The 18,662-nt window shown below is 44.2% G+C and overlaps 1 protein-coding gene across 11 annotated transcripts in view; it reads left to right on the plus strand.

The window, feature by feature from the left end:
* Positions 1 to 18,662, plus strand: part of TACC1 (transforming acidic coiled-coil containing protein 1) — a 112,853-nt gene that overhangs the window by 19,871 nt on the left and 74,320 nt on the right. The gene's annotated exons all lie outside the window — the stretch shown is intronic.

The raw sequence follows: 18,662 nt of genomic DNA on the forward strand, positions 1-18,662 counted from the left end.
CAAAGCTATTTAGTTTGAGAAAGGTACATTTAGCCATCCCATATAGGCAGCCTGGGCCATGGGAGGGCTTTTTTTGGATTATCTTTTCAAGGCAAAGTATCTTCTGGAATACCCGGATGATAGACGTGTTAGTTGTTCCTTCTTATGTTTACATATGATCAGTAATCTAAACTTAGTTCAGGCATCTTATTAATCCTAAGAATAGCTGAGAATTATTGAGCACGTAAAATGTGCCAAACACTGTTGTAAGCACTCTGTGTGTTATTTAATCCCCAAGAACACTGAGTTAGTTTCTATTATTGCCCTCATTTTATTGGTGAGGAAACTGAAGTAAAAGAGATGTGACTCGCCCAAGGTCACAGAGCTAAAACGTGGTGGACCCTGCTTGTCTGACTCCAGAAATCCTGGTGCAGCCACTTCCCACAGGAGAGTTGGGACTGACTTAGGAAACAAACTGTTATCTCAGCTGGCAGAACACACCCCCACTTTCCCCTTTAATTCCTCCCGAATAAGGGAGGAATCTGAATTAGCAATGCTTATGCCTAATGAGCAAAAACTGCCAAAGTTGATTTAACTTATTAAAAAGTTAAGAGGCAGTGTAACACTGAGATGAAGTTTCAAGTTTTGGAGGCAGATTGCCCTGGGTTGAATTCTAGGCTCTGCTCCTTAACAGCTGGAGCTCTTTTATCTCTTCCTTAACCTCTCTGGGTCTGTTTCCTTGTATGTAAAATGGGAATGAAGACAGTGTCCACTTCACAGGCTGTTGTAAGGATGACATAAGATCATGTATATATGAATAACAAGTTATAGTTTTATCTCTGAGCAGTAAGTTGTTTTAGCCAAGGATGACAGCTGACTATTTAATCTTTGTGCGCACGTGGCTGGTGTAGCTCAAAAGTAAACACTTAAATCATTCTCTGAAAGGATGCTGAAGCAATGAACTCAGGGCTTTCTGTGTAGGATTCAGTTGTCAGGGTGAGGAACCGATTCTTAATTGTCAAATTATCCCGTGCTTTGGCACTAGGTAGAGGATCTCTCTCTCTCTCCAATGAGGTTCTGCATGTGCCTTATATATTTAGCTAAACGTGCCTAAAGATAAACATAAAAGCCATCCTTGGTCTAAACCTGGGAATACCGCCCAGGGATGCCCTATCCTACTGGAGTGAGTACATTTAGAAGGACGTAAACGCACGTAGGCAGTGTTGGGAGTTTTGGCCGCATCAGAGTGTGCAGGCTTAATGAGTCAGCCCTACAAGCCACTTGGTGCAGACCAGCTGAAAGACGAGAAATATGAGCTTCGATGCCTGTGATGTATATACGTGAAGAGCAGAAAGCCTGCTTTTAATCCAAATCCTGGCTCATTCGGATGTACAGCCACAAGGGTCTCCACGGTCATTGTTAATGTCACCCGGCTGCAGATTTCCTGCCGGACACATGGCTGCCATGGATAACCCTGACCTCAAGGAAGTTCCCCTAACTCAGGCCACTGCATTTTCAAAATCTATTGTTCCTTTTTTAAAAAATAAAAATAAATACGTGAAAACCTCACAAACATTGCATGAATACTGGCATTTGTCTTTTGAGGGAGAAAATAATGTTTCAGAGTGTTCACAATTTATATTTCAGAATAACTTAATCAAGCATGAAAATTAACCAGACAAATCTGTCTTAACAGAACTCTACTGCGAAATATAAACAGGTATGGATGTGCATGAAGAGAAAGGTCTGATTTTAAGATAAAACACATTATTATTGAAAATTGTAGCAGTCTACCTTCCCCAAACCAGAGGAAACAAATGAGCCAGCCTTCATTTATACAAAGAGGCTGCTCACGTGGTGATTAAGAGCAGAAGCTGTGGAGTCAGGCTGACCTGGGCTGGAATTCCAGCAAGATCTCTCACTAGCTTAGGTCAGGAAGCTTTGGAAAATAATCACTTAGCTCTTCAGTTGGGCAGATATCTGCATCTTTAAAATGGCAATAATTATCGTATCTACCTTATGAAATGGTGTGTATTATTAGTGCAGGGCCTGGTACCTAAGATGTGCTTAATACCTGAGTTACCGGAATTCCCCTACATACAAACGAGTTCCATTCTGAGAGTGCGTTTGTAAATCCAATTTGTTCGTAAGTCCAACAAAGTTAGCCTAGGTACCCAACTAACACAATTGGCTATGTAGTACTGTACTGGAACAGGTTTATAATAGTTTTCACACAAATAATATATAAAAAGCAAACAAAAAATAAAGACAACATTTTTAATCTTACAGTATGGTACCTTGAAAATTACAGTAGTGCAGTACAACAGCTGGCATATAGGGGCACGTTCACATCTTTGAAAGTTCGCAACTTGAAGGTTCGTATGTAGGGGACTTACTGTATTATTAGTACATTCACATGTGTACGTACCTATATATCAGGTGCTACGCTAGATTCTGTGGGATGTATATTTTTGAGTAAGGCTGGATCTCTTCTGAAGGGAGGGTTGACTTGTGTGCTGATTCAGCAAGGCCTCTTGGAGAAGCAAGACAATGGCTTTTTAGAGTTAACTTTTTCCGCAATTAATTTCCCTTTTCCAGAAAGAAGCACTATCCCGAGAATGGACCTGTGTTTGGGGATATGGTAGTTTGGTGAAATGTTTGTAAACGATGACTCCTTAGTTGATCATTTTCGGCAATGGGGTCAAAGTGGGTTTCCTAAGAGCAGTAAATAATTTGCAGAGAGGTTTGAAGAATGACATAAAGGAGAACCTATTTTTCAGTAGGGAATATGGCATGTAACTAATTCATCTAGAGCTTGTTGAGTTTGTCCACCTGGGATGAACGATAATGCACTTGTTGTCAATTCTTTCAGTTAAATTTCTAGGCCAGTCTTTGTTTGCATTTGGAATGTATCCTAATGGAATAGGTCGGTGGTGAAGTCCGGAGGAGTTTCTGAGGTCTCGAGTGTTTTTGCCATGAGGTTTTCTGATCATATGAATTACATGTAGGTTCTACCATGTTCTGGAGAACTGCAGGGTCAGTTGGGAACAGTTGAGCCTCTTGATGGACAGACATCCTGACATGAAGAGGGAGGTGCTGGCTTTGAAGTTTTAGACACAGGAAAACAGGACTCAAAACAAGTAAACTTAGGAAGCAGCGTTCTTGAAACCCACTGCTTTCAAATTCATATTGTTCACCACCTCCTCACCACACAATTTTTATTGTCATTAAAAACATTTAGGTCCCCAATTGCTGTAAAAAATTTTCAAACATCCATCTAAAATGTTTTGGTGTACAGTTAAGAGAAAGACTTACAGAAAGTTTGTGGAAAAGACCCAGAAAAACCAGCTAAATGAAGAAATGTTAAAAGAAGTATAGTATTTAGCTTGAAGGAGGGACTGGAGAGATGGTGGAAATATATAATTTTTAGGGGATGTTGGTGGCCTGTATCTCTGATGAAGCCAACCCAACAGGAAATGGTTTGAACTGCAGGACAAGGGAATTATTTGTGTGTGTATGTTGAGTTTAGATAGCACAACTTCTAGACTGTGAGGGTAGTTGATATACCAAAAAGAGTTAATAAGGGAAGAAAAATCCCTTTCTGCAAATTATTAAAAGGTAAGAGAGATAATCTAACAAGGATTGAGACTCCAAGGGGGTTTGGGTCTAGTTTTGCTCCACAATTTCTGCTCTCTTTTAGCTTCAGTGGCGCCCCACCCCTACCTCTACCCTACGGCTTCTCCTGGCTGGTACAAGTTTCCGTGTTAAAAATCAAGAAGAGAAAGGGTGGGGGGCACAGCAGCTGGTGTCCTGAGCTAGCGAAGTGGGTTATTTAATATCTGAGTTGGCTGGTAGCCAGAGTGGGCTGCAGGGTGTGTGAATTTGTTAACCCAAGGTCAGGAGATGAACTGGTAGCACCCTGAATGGCCATGGAACGTGGAGGTCCATCTTCTGAAGAAGCTCACTCTGGCTCCTATGGGGTGCTTTTGTTTTTGCAATTTTTTTTTTATTGTCGTAAAATATACGTAAGATAAAATTCACCATTTAAATCATTTTTAAGTGTCCAGTTAAGTCCATTTACAATGTGGTATAACCATCACAACTATCCATTTACACTTTTTCATCATCCCAAAGAGAAACTCTGCATCCATTAAAAAATCACTCCCCATACTTCCCTCCACCAGCCCCTGCTACCTCTATTCTACTTTCTGTCTCTATCTGCCTATTCCCCACATACGTGGAATCATATAATATTTGTCCTTTTGTGTCTGGCTTACTTAACTTAGAATCATGTCCTTAGGGTTCATTCATGTTGTAGCATGTGTCAGAGTTTCATTCCTTTTTATTGCTGAATAATATTCCCTTGTATGTATAGACCACATTCTGTTTATCCATTCCTCTGTTGATAGACACTTGGGTTGCCTCCACCTTTTGGCAACTGTGTATGATGCTGGTATGAACATTGGTGTACAAGTATCCGATTGAGTCCCTGCTTTTAATTCTTTGGGGGTATTTGCCTAGGAATAGAATTGCTGGGTCATGTGGTAACTCTATGGTTAACTTTTTGAGGAACCAGCAAACTGTGTTCCACAGGACTTTATTCCATTGACCTATAGCTCTATCTTTATGCCAGTACCACACTGTTTTGATTACTGTAGCTTTGTAATAGGTTTTATTTTTTAAAATAAATTTATTTATTTGTTTTTATTTTTGGCTGTGTTGGGTCTTCGTTGCTGTGTGCGGGCTTTCTCTAGTTGCAGCGAGCGGGGGCTACTCTTCGTTGCAGTGCATGGGCTTCTCATTGTGGTGGCTTCTCTTGTTGCGGAGCACGGGCTCCAGGCATGTGGGCTTCAGTAGTTGTGGCATGCAGGCTCAGTAGTTGTGGCACATGGGCTTAGTTGCTCCGCGGCATGTGGGATCTTCCCGGACCAGGGCTCGAACCTGTGTCCTTTGCATTGGCAGGCGGATTCTTAATCACTGCGCTACCAGGGAAGCCCCTATAGTAGATTTTAAAATTAGGAAGTTTTAGTCCTTCAGCTTTGTTCTTTTTCAAAATTATTTTAGCTCTTTGGGGTTTCTTGAGGTTTGTTTTTGGTTTTGTGTTTTAATCTCTCTCTCTCTCTCTCTCTCTCTCTTTCTCTCTGTCTCTGTCTCTCTGGATTTTTCTTCTTGGCTGGTGGCAGTCAGCAGCCTTCATGAGAGAATGCTGGACCACCTTCAGCTTGTGTGTGCTGCCCCAGAAATTCTCTTTCCCTGCCCTCCCCTCTACCCCCTCTCCAGCCAGACTTTTCACCCCAAGGCATGAACCTGCTTGTGAGTCAGACACTCGGGGCACTGAGTATCCAAAGAGGACCCAGATGTGGGGAGGAGCCTGGGAGGGATGGGCAGGAGACTGGAGTCACTGTGCAGGTCAGAGGTACCAAGAGTTGAGCATCAGGGAACCCCCTGTTCCCAGGGGAGAAGCTGACCCTGGAAGGAGTCTTGAAGGATGAGTGAGTGGCCAGGGAAGGGGGGTCAGGGGAGGGCAGGCCAGGTGAGGAAAGCATGGCAGATCGTGGCCCGATGTGTCAGGATCCATCCTGTCTGGGCAGTGGGGAGGGTTTGGGGTAGGGTGGGTGTGGAATGGACGGGGGATTGGGAAACAGTGAGTCTGGAGAGGTGAAGAAGAGCTGCGTGCTGGGGGCTTTGTGGCTGGCTGGGAGTTTGGACTTAATTCCAGGAGCCATAGATGAGGGTTTGCCAAGCCCTGGACTGAACTGGGGAGAAATATTCTCACCGAGAGACTCAACCACATGTGGGGGTACCTGTGATTCTCCTCAGCACCTCATCACCCACCCAGGCATCACATCCAGGGCGCTAGATTTTCCTTTTTCAACCTCTTACTTCATCTTCATTTTTGTATATTAGCAATTCAGTAACACATATAAACGTTTTCTTCTTTTCATTTTTCTTGTTTTCCAAATTTTCTACAACAAACACATTTTCCTCTGATAGTCATAATGTACTTTAAAAAAAAAAAAAGCCTGAAAATTTAGAAAACCCAGAAAACTGAAGAAAATAAACCACTCATAATCTCATCACCCAGAGATGACTGTTAATATGTTGGTACATTTTATTAGTCTCTTTTTTTCCCAGTAAATATAATTTTCAACAGTAGGGTTATACTATATGTGTTTTGCATTCTGATTTTTTCACTTAACATTATAAACATTTCTCTGTATCATTATACTGAATTTTAAAATGTCATTTTATTGCTTGCTGAATGGTACACTATGTGCATATATTATAATTAATTTAATTTTCCCCAAATGGTTGACATTTAGGTTGGTTGCCGTTTTTGATCATATAAGTAATACAGTTAATAAATATTCTTATAATTCTTTGTGCATCTCTGATTAATAATTAGGACACATTCCTTGAAGTTTAATTATAGGGTCAAAAACGCAAGTATTCGAAAAGTTATATTTTGTTATATATTACTATATATTGTCAGATTATTCCCTCCAAAGTCATCCCAAATTATACTCCCCCCCTTAGCAGTATAGCGTACTTTCCATATGCTCATAGCATCCTTCCCAAGCTAGGCACTATCATTTTCAATCTTTGCCAGTTTGGTAAGAGAAAAATGTGTAATCTTGGTTTGATTTCTTAAATTCTTCGTCAGTGAGAGTGAACTTTTTCCCCTATGTTTAGTAGCCATTTGTAATTTCTCATGTATTTCTCTTTGCCAGTTTTGTACTAAGGTACTAATTTTTCTATACTTATTTGTGAGAATTCTTTATATGATGAAGCCAGCTACTTATTGAGCACTTACTACATGCTAGGCACATGTTAGTCTCTCACATGCATTAACTCATATAATTCTCAAAATAACTCTATAAGCTAGGTGCAGTTTTACATTTCCACTTTACACATGATGAAACAGATATAGAGAGGTTAATTAACTTGTCCCAGGTATCACAGCTGGAGTGACAAAATTGAAATTTAAGTGGCCTCAATCCAGAGACCTACATGCCTAGCCATTTGTCTTATACAAATCTGCTAACCCTTGTCCTCCATTTTTGTTTTGTTTTGTTTTGAAGGGGAGGTATTTTAAAAAATTAACCTCTTAATTTAGAACAGTTTCAGATTTAAGGAAATTTCAGCAGATGTACAGAGAGTCCTCATAGATTCCACAAGCAGTTTCCCTTATTATTAGCATCTTATATTAATATGGTACTTTTGCTACAGTTAATGAAACCATCATTGATATATTATTATTAACTAAGGTCCATACTTTTTAAATTTTATTTTTATTTTTTATTTTTTTTAACATCTTTATTATTATTTTTAACATCTTTAACATCTTTATTGGAGTATAATTGTGTTAGTTTCTGCTTTATAGCAAAGTGAATCAGTTATACATATACATATGTTCCGGTACTTTGTTTAGATTTCCTTAGTTTTTACCTGATATCCTTTTTTCTGTTCCAGAATATATTACATTTAGTAGTCATGTTACTTTTTAATATAAATCAACCTATCACGTTTTCCTTTGGGGTTTCTTCCTCGGCCTTTCCTTGTCCCCAAATGAGATAACTCTTTTCTTCTATTTGTTTCATGATGTCCTTTTCTTTATAAGAAACCATTTACTCGATCTGAAATTTCTAGAATCACTAGTGTAAGATAAGACGCTAACAATTTTTTATAAGGCTCTAGCCTTTTTTTTTCGAAATAGCTAACCAGTTACTCCAGTACTGGTATTATTAAATAATCCTTTTTCTTCCCACCAATTTGTAATACCTTTTTTTTTTGGCCGTGACATGCGGCTTTTGGGATCTTAGTTCCCTGACCAGGGGTTGAACCCGGGCCCACGGCACTGAAAGCACCGAGTCCTAACTACTGAACCTCCAGAGAATTCCCTGTAATACCATTTTTTAAAATTCAGTGCTATAACCTGTCTTTCCTTCTGTTTAACCCTCGATGGTTTTTCTCTTTCTGTTCTCATTCAGCAAATACGAATTGACTGCTTTCTTATGTTCAGGCACTGTGAATGAATATCCTTTATTATTTATTTATTTATATATATATATATTTTTTTGCGGTACGCGGGCTTTTCACTGCTGTGGCCTCTCCCGTTGCGGAGCACAGGCTCCGGACGCGCAGGCTCAGCGGCCATGGCTCACGGGCCCAGCCGCTCCATGGCATGTGGGATCTTCCCGGACCGGGGCACGAACCCGTGTCCCCTGCATCGGCAGGCGGACTCTCAACCACTGCGTCACCAGGGAACCCCATCCTTTATTATTTATGTGGGAATTTACAGGGACAGAGGAAAGCATTTCTAAATGTATAAAATCTGAATATTCATTGATAGTGTTGGGGGCAGGACATTCGCCAGAGAGTTGGATGAGGGGGGGTGACCTGTAAAAGGAGCTTGGGAAAAAAAAGGACATTCATAATTGAGCTTTCCTCATAGGTTTTACACCACCCTAGGCCACTTTGCCATCCATGTGAAGGTTTCATTTTAAACAGTGTAGCTTCCTGTGCAGAAACAGCTGTGCCTTCAGATGTTCTCAGGTCATCTGCATGCTTTGGCAGACTCACATTTTTCATGTACAGTCTAGACTTTATTTTTCGCAGTAACATGATATAAAGTCCTACAGATTTATATAAGGAATGAAGGATTTATATAAGGATAAACCACCTCTGCTTCTGATCTTCCACCTCTTGTGCCTGTGGAGACGTGGGAACCTTGGAAAGTGCAAGAATCCCTCACTTTGACATTCCTTCATTCTCAGGATTCTTACTGTGCAGGACACTTTGGGTATCGTTTTTTGTGGGGGTTTTTTGCCTGTACCTAGTACAAGTTCGCCTTAGCCAATCTTATGGTATGTCTGCTGTGAACGTTATGAATAACAGTTGTAGGCAAAAGAAATTATATTTGGCTTACTTACATTTAGGGGTATTCTGTAGCAACTTTAGAGTCATATCTATATTTTGGAGGCAGGATAGTTCTGTTTTTAATATAACCCATACATCTGTCTCGCACTGCATGTCCCCATAAAAGCCTGACAGCATAAGATATCATTGGTCAGGATGAGAGCTCCCAGGAATCTGGCAAAGACCCTTCACTTTAGAGCAATAGCTCTGAAAACTTTATTGGGTCAGAGATCCTGTGATAACATAAAACTTTTATAGACTTTTTCCAAATGAAAATACACATATACACAGTACAGAAAAGTTACGAGAGTCAGAGATCCTGAGACATAGGCATTAGCTCGTTTAATCCTTTCATGGCCCCTATAAAGTAGATGTTAATAGCTCCATTTTACAGATGAGTAAGCTGAGGCCTGGAAAAGTTGAGAAACTAAGGCTGCAGAGCTAGTAAATGGTCGAGCAGGGATTCAAGTGAACCTGGCTGAGGGAAAACAATTATGGTCATTTCCAGAGTGGGTCAGCCACCGAACAACTTATTAACCAGCAGAGGCTTCTGTTTATCTGCTAGAAGATAAGGTTTTATGGCTCCCTCCCTACTGGACAGGGACAGTAAACGCCCATTCTGTAGACAAATACCCGTACACTGTGTTGCCTTTACACAGAGCAGATAGAATGCCTCTCCCGGGTTTCTTTGCTGAATTATTTTTGTCTGTGAGTCTTGTTTTCCTAACAACTGCAAAATGTTATGTTTCCATGGCTACCTCAAAAGTGTTCTTAAATAGGGGTTTGAGAAAACAAAACTAGGAAGGCTTGGGCAAGACATAATGGTAAGAAGATGACATGTTTTACCTGCCAGGCATCACCTTCTCAGCATTTCTATGAGTCCAATGGTGTCTTGTCTCTGTCCCTTCCCCAATTGCCTCCTTTGCCTTTTAAGACCTGTGATCCACTGGTTCCACCACGTGTGAAGCCATGGTTCCTGTGACGTCTCCAGTGGCCTGGAATGATGGCATCTGGGAAGACAACTCAAGTTCTGAATAACATGGGCCACCTTTACAGTTGATACCCGAAGTGCGGGTTGGCAGGTTCCACTGAGGACAAGAGTAGAACTGAGAGATGTGCCCACGTTTCAGGAGCGGCTGTTGCCGGCGGCGAGGAGGAGACAGAGGTGTCTGCAGTGGACCTCACCTGTCGTCCACCTCCGTCCCGCTTCTGGCCGGGTAGGGGGTGCTGTTCTCCAGTCGTCCCACCAGGGGGCGCCAGCCACCATCTGCTTAGTTTCTGGCCTTGGTTGGCCTGGGGTGACCAGGACGGACGGTCTTCAGCCCGCTCCTTTGCTGGGTGGGAGAAAACAAGAGAGTCTTCGGATGCTAACTTACAGTGCACGTAGGAGGAAAGGAAACAGATTAGGGAGCGAGGGAGGATGAGGCCGAGGGTTTTGGTATTTCCATTTCCTTCTGCTGGCTGGGATCCTGCGTCCCCCGGGTGTCTTGTTTCTCTTCACTCCTCCGAATCTGTGGTTCAGGGCATATTTTTTGTGGCTTCTGAGGAGTTGGAACTCTTCCGCGCGCCTTTGCGTTGTTCACTGGTGTTCGCTGGTTGAACTGCAGTGTAAACACCCAGGACTGGACGCAGATGGGGCTCACTGTGACCTTCTGATTGATAGAAATGCAAAGCTGGAAGAAAGTCTCTTCAAAAACATTTGGGGGTTGAAGGTGTGACAGAAGTTTGTGGTGCCCCCTGGTGGCCGCTGTTCAGTACTTCATCCACAGAGAGAAAGGAGGAGCCCCGCATCCCCGCCCCCGCCGGCCGCTGGGTCTCCCGTGACAAGGCCGGGGTATCGCCGCTCCGAGGAGTCTTCTGCAGACACCAAGACCAGACAGCTCTAGTGCTTGACCGGCTCCTCCGACATCCCTTTTTCTCAGTTTCTGTTGCCCTAGGCCCACACTTTTAAATTCCTCTTGTGTTTCTCATTCGGCAGTCTTTTCCCAGTTCAAGGCCTTTTTCTTTTAAGTAAAAGTTGTTTTTATGTCCCTGATAATAGACTGTTTTGTTTGGTTGATTCCATACCCCTGTTTGAATGGTCAGTGGGTCTGGGGAGGGTCTTGTGTTTGGGACTGAAAATGCTTGAAGGGTGTGTGTGTGTGTGTGTGTGTGTGTGAGGTGTGTGAGGTGTGACTGTGTGGAAGGTGTGTGTATGTATATGTGGGTGTGCAACGGTGTATGTGGTGTATGTGTGATTATGTGTGGGAGGTGTGTGTATGTGTACGTGTGTGTGTGACTGTGTATGCGTGTGTATGTGGGAGGTATGAGTGTGTATATGTGGTGTGTACATGTGACTGTGAGGTTTGTGTGAGACTGTGGGTGTGTATGTATATGTGGTGTGGGTGTGACTATGTGTGGGTGTGTATGTATATGTGTGTGGGGGGGTGTGTGTGACTGTGTGTGGGTGTGTCTGTATATGTGGTGTGTGTGTGTGGTGTGTGAGTGTGAAGGAACCCCGGTGCTGCCAGCCCCAACTTGCCCACAAGTCCTTCGTCACAAAGCAGGGACATTTCGCACATAGAGACGTCAGGAGACTGGTTTCCCCGCTTGGCTGAAGAGCTGTCTCGTGTCTGGTGCAGAGTGTGAATACTCTACTGAGAGCATCAAATCCCAGGTTCTCCGCCCTCTTTACAAAGCACAGAGGGTTTTTGACGTTTCCTTGTTTATCAGCGTGAAACTACCTCCAAGGGAGCAGTGGTGTCCTGGCCTTCTGGGTCATCTGGAAGGGAGCGGGGCCTCGGGCTCCCGTTTCTCTTTGCATCAGTGCCGTTGCCACCCTCGGGTCGCCCCTCCTCTCTCCCTCTCCCCACACGTCTTCCCTTGCACGTTTGAAAACCCTCTATGGAAGCTGAATCATGTCGCTTCCTTTTTTGGTCATCCTGGAGCTTTCCTCCACTTGCATCACTCGGATGTGTGAAACAAATCAGTTCCTCACGTTCTGTGTTGTATGTTCAGAGTTCAGAGAGAATAAGCAGTGCCCTGGGCGTAGGGTGCCCCACTGAACCACTCCGTAGATGTTCTTGAACAAGTCAGTTTAATTAAAGGGTGGGTGCTGAGATAAAACCACTCCGAATATCTTATTTGAGAACAAAAATAAAATCAACAGCTAAAGGGAGAAGAGAAAGAAAGATCCCAGCACAAGGACATGTTAATATCTCTGAGTTGGGGAATTTCTGTGCGTTTGGTCCTTGATGGTGTTGTCAGGGGAGAGAGTTCTGGGAACATCTGAGGCCGCGTTTTCCCCGACAGATGTACCAGGAGCCCTGGAATGAGGCTGAGGAATGTTGCCACATAATCTGCACGTATCCATCCCGGCATCTGCCAGCCTGGGAAATGTGTCTGCCAGCTGTCACTGCTGGAGGCTTACCGGGTGTCTCAAATAGAGGGATTAGGGAACCAAAAGGCCAGTGACTAATGGAAATGCCCATCCTGGTGGCTGATCCCGGTGCAGGGTCACATTTCTGCATGTCCTGTCCCCTGATACGGCTGAAGTGGGCTCATCCTGTCCCCAGGGACGCCTCCTGGTCGTACCTCCTACAGGTGGCCCCTCTGGGCAGCGTTCGGCATGCCTCCCTCCCTTTGGAATGCTGCCAAAGGGCACCAGATTTGCTGCAGGAAGTAGGAGCGGTAGTGATGGAAGAGTTGAGAGAGGTTGTCGGGAGACATGAATCATCGACGGCCTCGGGTCCCGCAACCTTGCCTGAGCCGAGCTGTGCGGAGCTCGCGCGCAGGGCTCGCGGTGTGTGCTGGGTATGGTGTGGGTCATGCTGAGTCAGACCTGAGTCACTTTCCCACCCCTGCGCCAGGAGCCGGGGGGTCCAAGCCACAGGCCTTGAGAGTGAGGGGGGCAATATGGATTGTGGCTCAAAGAAGGGGACCGATGTTGGTCGGACGAGAATCGGGAGTCCCCTGTGCAGCGGTAATTCGGCTGTTCTGAGTTAGGTGAGTTTTGTTACGGTAATTGAGAATCTTTTCTTAAAAAATTTTTTATTGGAGTAGAGTTGATTTTCAATGTTGTGTTAGTTTCTGCTGTACAGCAACGTGAATCAGTTATACGTATAGCATATCCACTCTTTTTTAGATTATTTTCCCAGATAGGCCATTACAGAGTATTGAGAAGGCCATTACAGAGTATTGAGAAGAGTTCCCTGTGCTATACAGTAGATTCTTATTAGTAGCTACAGAATCTTTTGGAGGAAAGGAAATGGTAAATGGTATTCAGTCCACAAATGCGGTTTTGAGGAGGAAATATTGAACCTGCTATTGATCAAAAAGCTTTTCGTCTCCAGTTTAGAGGTTAGAGACATGTTTTCTGTATAGAAAGTGAGAATCTATGGTGTGACCGAAATCCCAATGATTTAAGGCATTTCAGCATCTGTGCAGAGTGGCCATCACCTGGACAGCCCACGCCCAGAGTTTCTGATTCGATAAGTCCAGGCTGGGGATAGGGAATTTGCATGTCTAATTCTCAGGGGATGCTGATACTGCTGGGCCAGGGACCCTACATTTACTGATTTAAGGCAAAGGACTGAAACATTCCATTTACCAAAAAAGAAAGAAAGAAGGAAAGAAAGGGAGAATGGAGGGGAGGGCGGGAAGGAAGGAAGTCCGCCAGTGTTTCAGTAAATACATTACAAGATATTCAGACTTCAGTAGTAATCCGATGTGTTAGGTAAAACCAACAGTGGCATAGCATTCCTACCCACTTGCCAAAGTTTTTGAAGATTGCCTGACTCGGTGTTGGTTCGGATTTAGGGAAGAGGCTGTCTCCTGTGCTGCCGTTTAAAACGGAATTAGTACAACCTTTCTGGAGGGCAGTCTGGCTATGTGTCTCCAGACACAAAATGTGCTCCAGAGTTTTAACTCTAGGAAATAATCCTGTACGTGTGAGAAGATGCTTGTATAGGGTTATTCATCCCGGTTTCGTTTATAATGAGGAACAATGCGCCCCCTAAATATCCCTCCACGGGGGGCAAATTATGTAAACCATGGAGACACACAAAGGCTTGTTATGCAGCTGAGAGGAGCTGGGAACAGGGGCTCTGCAGGGGTCAGGAAGGGTCTTGACTCCACAGCCTGGTTTCCACTCCCTCCCCTGGGGAGCAGAGCTTATGATGAAAACAGGAGAAGTTGGGAATAAGCCCTGGCCTCTAAATGAGGACAATATGTATATTTAAATCTCATTTGTTTGAAAATATCTATCTGTCCATCTGTTTATCTGTCTGTCTGTCTATCCGTGCTCATAAGTACGTGCTGTGTGTATGTAACAGGGCGATTTGGGAGGTTTTTGTCTATTCATTCAAGTCACCAAATATTATGGAGCAGACAGAACAAGACAGACAAGATGCTTTGTGTTCACAGAGCACACTTCTAGTCAGGAAAGACAGATACTAAGTGGAAAAGTAGAAATAATTTCATTCCAGGTGTAAAAAGTGCTTTGAAAAAAGATAAAAACAGAGTGTGTTGCTCACCAACATTTTAACAGTTGGCTGTTTAGCAAAAACACGACTCTGGGTAAGTTTTCCTTTCTTCTTTGTACTTTTCTGTGCCATCCGAAATTCACCGTTTCAAAGACCGTGATCCTTGACGTTCGAGGATTCTTCCCCTCACTCGCTTGGCTTAAGTCACACTTGCTGCCAGGCTGCCGTCTGCACAGCTTGCAGGCTCCTCCCTCAAGCCTCAGCTACTCACTTCCTCAGAGCAGCCTCCCCGGCGGCCTGATTCATCATCTGCACTTGTCCTCCCCACCCCACCCTCCCTGGCCTTCCTAGGAGCCCCTGCACTTTTCTTATACGTCATTCATGACGGCTCGTAAGTTCCATATTTTCCTTGCTTACTGAACTCACCAGTATGCAAGCTCCGTGAGGGCAAGAACGGGGTCTGTCTTGTCATCTGTGAAAGGTGTGGGGTGATTGAATGAAAGAATTCTTACCGAACCCAGGTTCGGCTGCTTGCCGCTCAAAAGCCAATAGTTCAAGAGGCACGTGTCAATAGAAAGGAAAGGTGCTTTAAGTCAGAAGAGCCAGCAATCTGGGGAGAAGGTGGACTTGTGTCCTGAGACCAGCTCCAACGAGTCTGCTCAGCCATGACAGGTTTTTTTTTTTTTTTTTTTTTGCGGTACGCGGGCCTCTCACTGTTGTGGCCTCCCCGTTGCGGAGCACAGGCTCTGGACGCGCAGGCTCAAAGGCCATGGCTCACGGGCCCAGCCGCTCCGCGGCATGTGGGATCTTCCCGGACCGGGGCACGAACCCGTGTCCCCTGCATCGGCAGGCGGTCTCTCAACCACTGCGCCACCCGGGGAAGCCCCATGACAGTTTTTAAAGGGGAAAAAAGCGGAAGGATCTCAGTGAATCATCGAGGCAGGAGGTTGGATTCTGCAACATTCTCTGTTGTGTCGCAGACTGGCTGACTCTTTCTTCTGATGTTCTCTTGCCCAAGTGATCTGCGTGCAGGATCGCTAAGGGGGCTGTTGCGGAGCAGAGAGCTAGTCATTTTAACTGCTTAAGTCTTCATTTTTACTGCTTTTTATCTAGGAAAAGAATCAACAGGTTAGACAAGGCATGGTGTGCTTTCAGAAGAGCGTAAGTCAGGAGTTACGTTAAATTGCCTAGTGATCTCATTCCTACAATTAGGTTCTTTTAAAGTTAGAGGGGAGGGCTTCCCTGGTGGCGCAGTGGTTGAGAGTCCGCCTGCCGATGCAGGAGAAACGGGTTCGTGCCCTGGTCTGGGAAGATCCCACATGCCGCGGAGCGGCTGGGCCCCGTGAGCCATGGCCGCTGAGCCTGCGCGTCCGGAGCCTGTGCTCCGCAGCGTACCGCAAAAAAAAAAGTTAGATGGGAACAGAAATAGGCAAACAGGAAAGGGGCAAAGGAGCTGCTTTCAGAATGAGCATGTGTATTATTTTGCCTTAAACAATAAAGGTATTTATTTAAAATACCTATAAAAACAAAGCACAATATTATTTGTATATGAAAGAATCCTTTTCTTGATTAAACAGTTCACGTTGCCTTCTAAAATGAGGTGAATTTGGGGAGGGATGTTGTATCTCTGTTACACATACCAACTGTGCATATTGTTGGGGAGGAATACATTTCCCTCTACCCTTCTAGATTCTTCTGGCTGGTCTAGGAATTAAGTGGACATAAGACAGATTAACAAGAGAAAATCAAACAAAAGTTGAATAACATGTGTACATGGGAGAGACCCAGGATAACTGAGTAACTCCTCCAATGGCGGAAACCCTCACCTTATATACCATCTTCAGCTGAAGACGAAAGAGGTTGCTGGGGGAAGTGGCTGGGACTTCGAAGGGATGGAAGCAAATTCACATGAAGATGGAAAAGCAAATGTTTGGTACACAGCTGTTTGCTGGGCCCTGCAGAGACGATGGGACCCAGTGTGGACTCTGGTCACTAGGTCCTGTGCCCACTGCACTGAGCCCATACTCTCTGCAGACGTCTCCGGGGACAGCTCTATCCCGGGAACAGGCCCTCTAGCTGAATTTTTTTAGTCAGTTGGGAGAAGGTCAGAATTTCTTCCTGAGTTTTGGTGCCTTGATTGTTTTCACCTTGATATAATCCACATGCCAAAGAGACGTTTGGAGGTGGCGAAGTTTGCTCCCCTATAATATCCTTCACAGTTGAGGAGAAAGCCTAGAATTCAGACGTCCCACCCGAGAGGACTGAGTCCTAGTCATGCAAACTTTTGTGTCTGGTACTCCTCAGGAAATCCTTAATGCAGAGACTCATCTGCTTGTCTGGAAGCAGGATACTGGGCCCAGGGATCTTTGACAAAGGGCCTTCCAGGTAAAAATTCCTGTGTTTCTGTGAGATCTGGGGTGGAGGCTTAGGCTTGGAGTCAATGACTTCTTAGTTCAGAAAAGAATTGAGAACAAATACATTCTACTCAGTAGCTAGCTGTGCCTTGGCCGAAGGAAATAGAAAATACATATGATCTTCCTATATCATGTGTGGTAAGGTGCCGAAAAGAGCAGTAAGGATAACCTTGCTTATGCTAGTTCTGTAAGATAATAATCACACAGAATATCTTGGGAATTCCCTGGCAGTCCAGTGGTTAGGACTCCGAGCTTTCACTGCCGAGGGCCTGGGTTCAGTCCCTGGTCGGGGAACTAATATCCCACAAGCCGCGTGGTGTGGCCTATATATATGTAAATGTGTGTGTGTGTGTGTGTGTGTATGTATGTATGTGTATATATATATATATATATATATATATATATATCTTGACTAATTATGAGTCCATAAGAAAACAGTTTCCAAGAAAATACTTTTTGGGTGAGTGCTGGAAATCGTCACTAACACCAGTTAGTGTTACAGCCAAAGGACAACAATGGTTAAGTCATTTATAGAGTGTTGGTCAGTTATTATTTTAGCCTTTGAATTGGAAAAAGACTCATTTATTATATAGTTTTTGTGGATTTATAAAATCCTATTATTTTCAAGGAAATCTCCCCAAAGAAGGTAATATCCTCGTCCAATATCCAGCCTTCCTTTCCTTCAATGTATCAATATTTTCACTTACCCGATTGAATTTACCCTGAAGCTAATGAAGCTTAAACTTCAGGACCTCTCACTGTGCAGCCCTTCCTAGGTCTCCAGAGGGGCTCTGGCATTGTGTTCACAAGGTTCATTTGTAATTTTCTTAAAGAGAGCTCCCCAAATTCTTAAGCTTCCTGCTCCACAGAATTGGGCCTGGCAGCCTCCTCCATGCCTCGTTCCTCCACTGAGCCCCACCACGGTTCCCGCTTTTTCCCAGGTGGGAAGAAAGGCTCCCGGTAGTGCCATCTGCGTCATCAACATGGTGTCCTGGAAGAAACCACCCTAAAGGGAATGTTAGAAAACAATTCAACCCAGTAAACTGAAAAGTCAAATTGGCTTTATTCTGTGATCCAAGAATCAAACAGCATCCCATGGAGCCAATAGGAGGGAGCTCCCCAGAGCTGCACAAAGTGAAAGGCTTTTATGGACAGAAGGGGCAGGGAAAGGGCAACTAGCAAAGAGTGGATTGTTTCAGGCAAGGTCACCTCCCTTTGGGAGCCAGCAGTGGGCTATGAGGTGTTTACCTCCCTAGGGCTGCCCAGGGAATTCCAGACTGTCTGGTCAAGATCACATTCCTAGGAGGCGCTGACTCTGCAGTCAGGTTAGGTATTAAGTCTCGGTTTGGTGCCGTGGGCTTAGCACAAGTGACTCCATTTGGGGCCTGTTGTCTCTTTTTGAACAATTCCCCCCTTTTGATCAGACTCAAGCTTAACTGAGAAATGTGATCCAAATTAAGGCGTTGGCACCACTCCCAGCTACGGCTCTGAAGCTCTCAGTGTTTGTTGATCCTCTGTGTGGTGTTCACAGGTTGTGACATCAGGTTCACAATTTTTCAGCTGGCCATTTTCTTCATTCCTCTTCTGGCCTTCCAGTCTTAGGGAGATCATGTGCTTGGCGGTTAGCGGCTGCAGACACGCATTTAAACCTTTTTAGAAAATGCAGGGACTTCCCTGGCGGTCCAGTGGTTAAGACTCCACACTTCCACTGCAGTGGTCGTGGGTTCAATCCCTGGTCAGGGAACTAGGATCCCTTATGCCACGTGGCATGGCCAAGAAATTAAAAAAAAAAAAAAAGAAAGAAAATACAGTGTGCCAGGATTATAATGATTGTTACAACAAGCTAATTCCCAGTGTTTGGAGTGCACTTTGGAGCCATGGTCCCCAA

Source organism: Tursiops truncatus, chromosome 21 (assembly GCF_011762595.2).
Source record: "Tursiops truncatus isolate mTurTru1 chromosome 21, mTurTru1.mat.Y, whole genome shotgun sequence".
NCBI lineage: Eukaryota > Metazoa > Chordata > Mammalia > Artiodactyla > Delphinidae > Tursiops > Tursiops truncatus.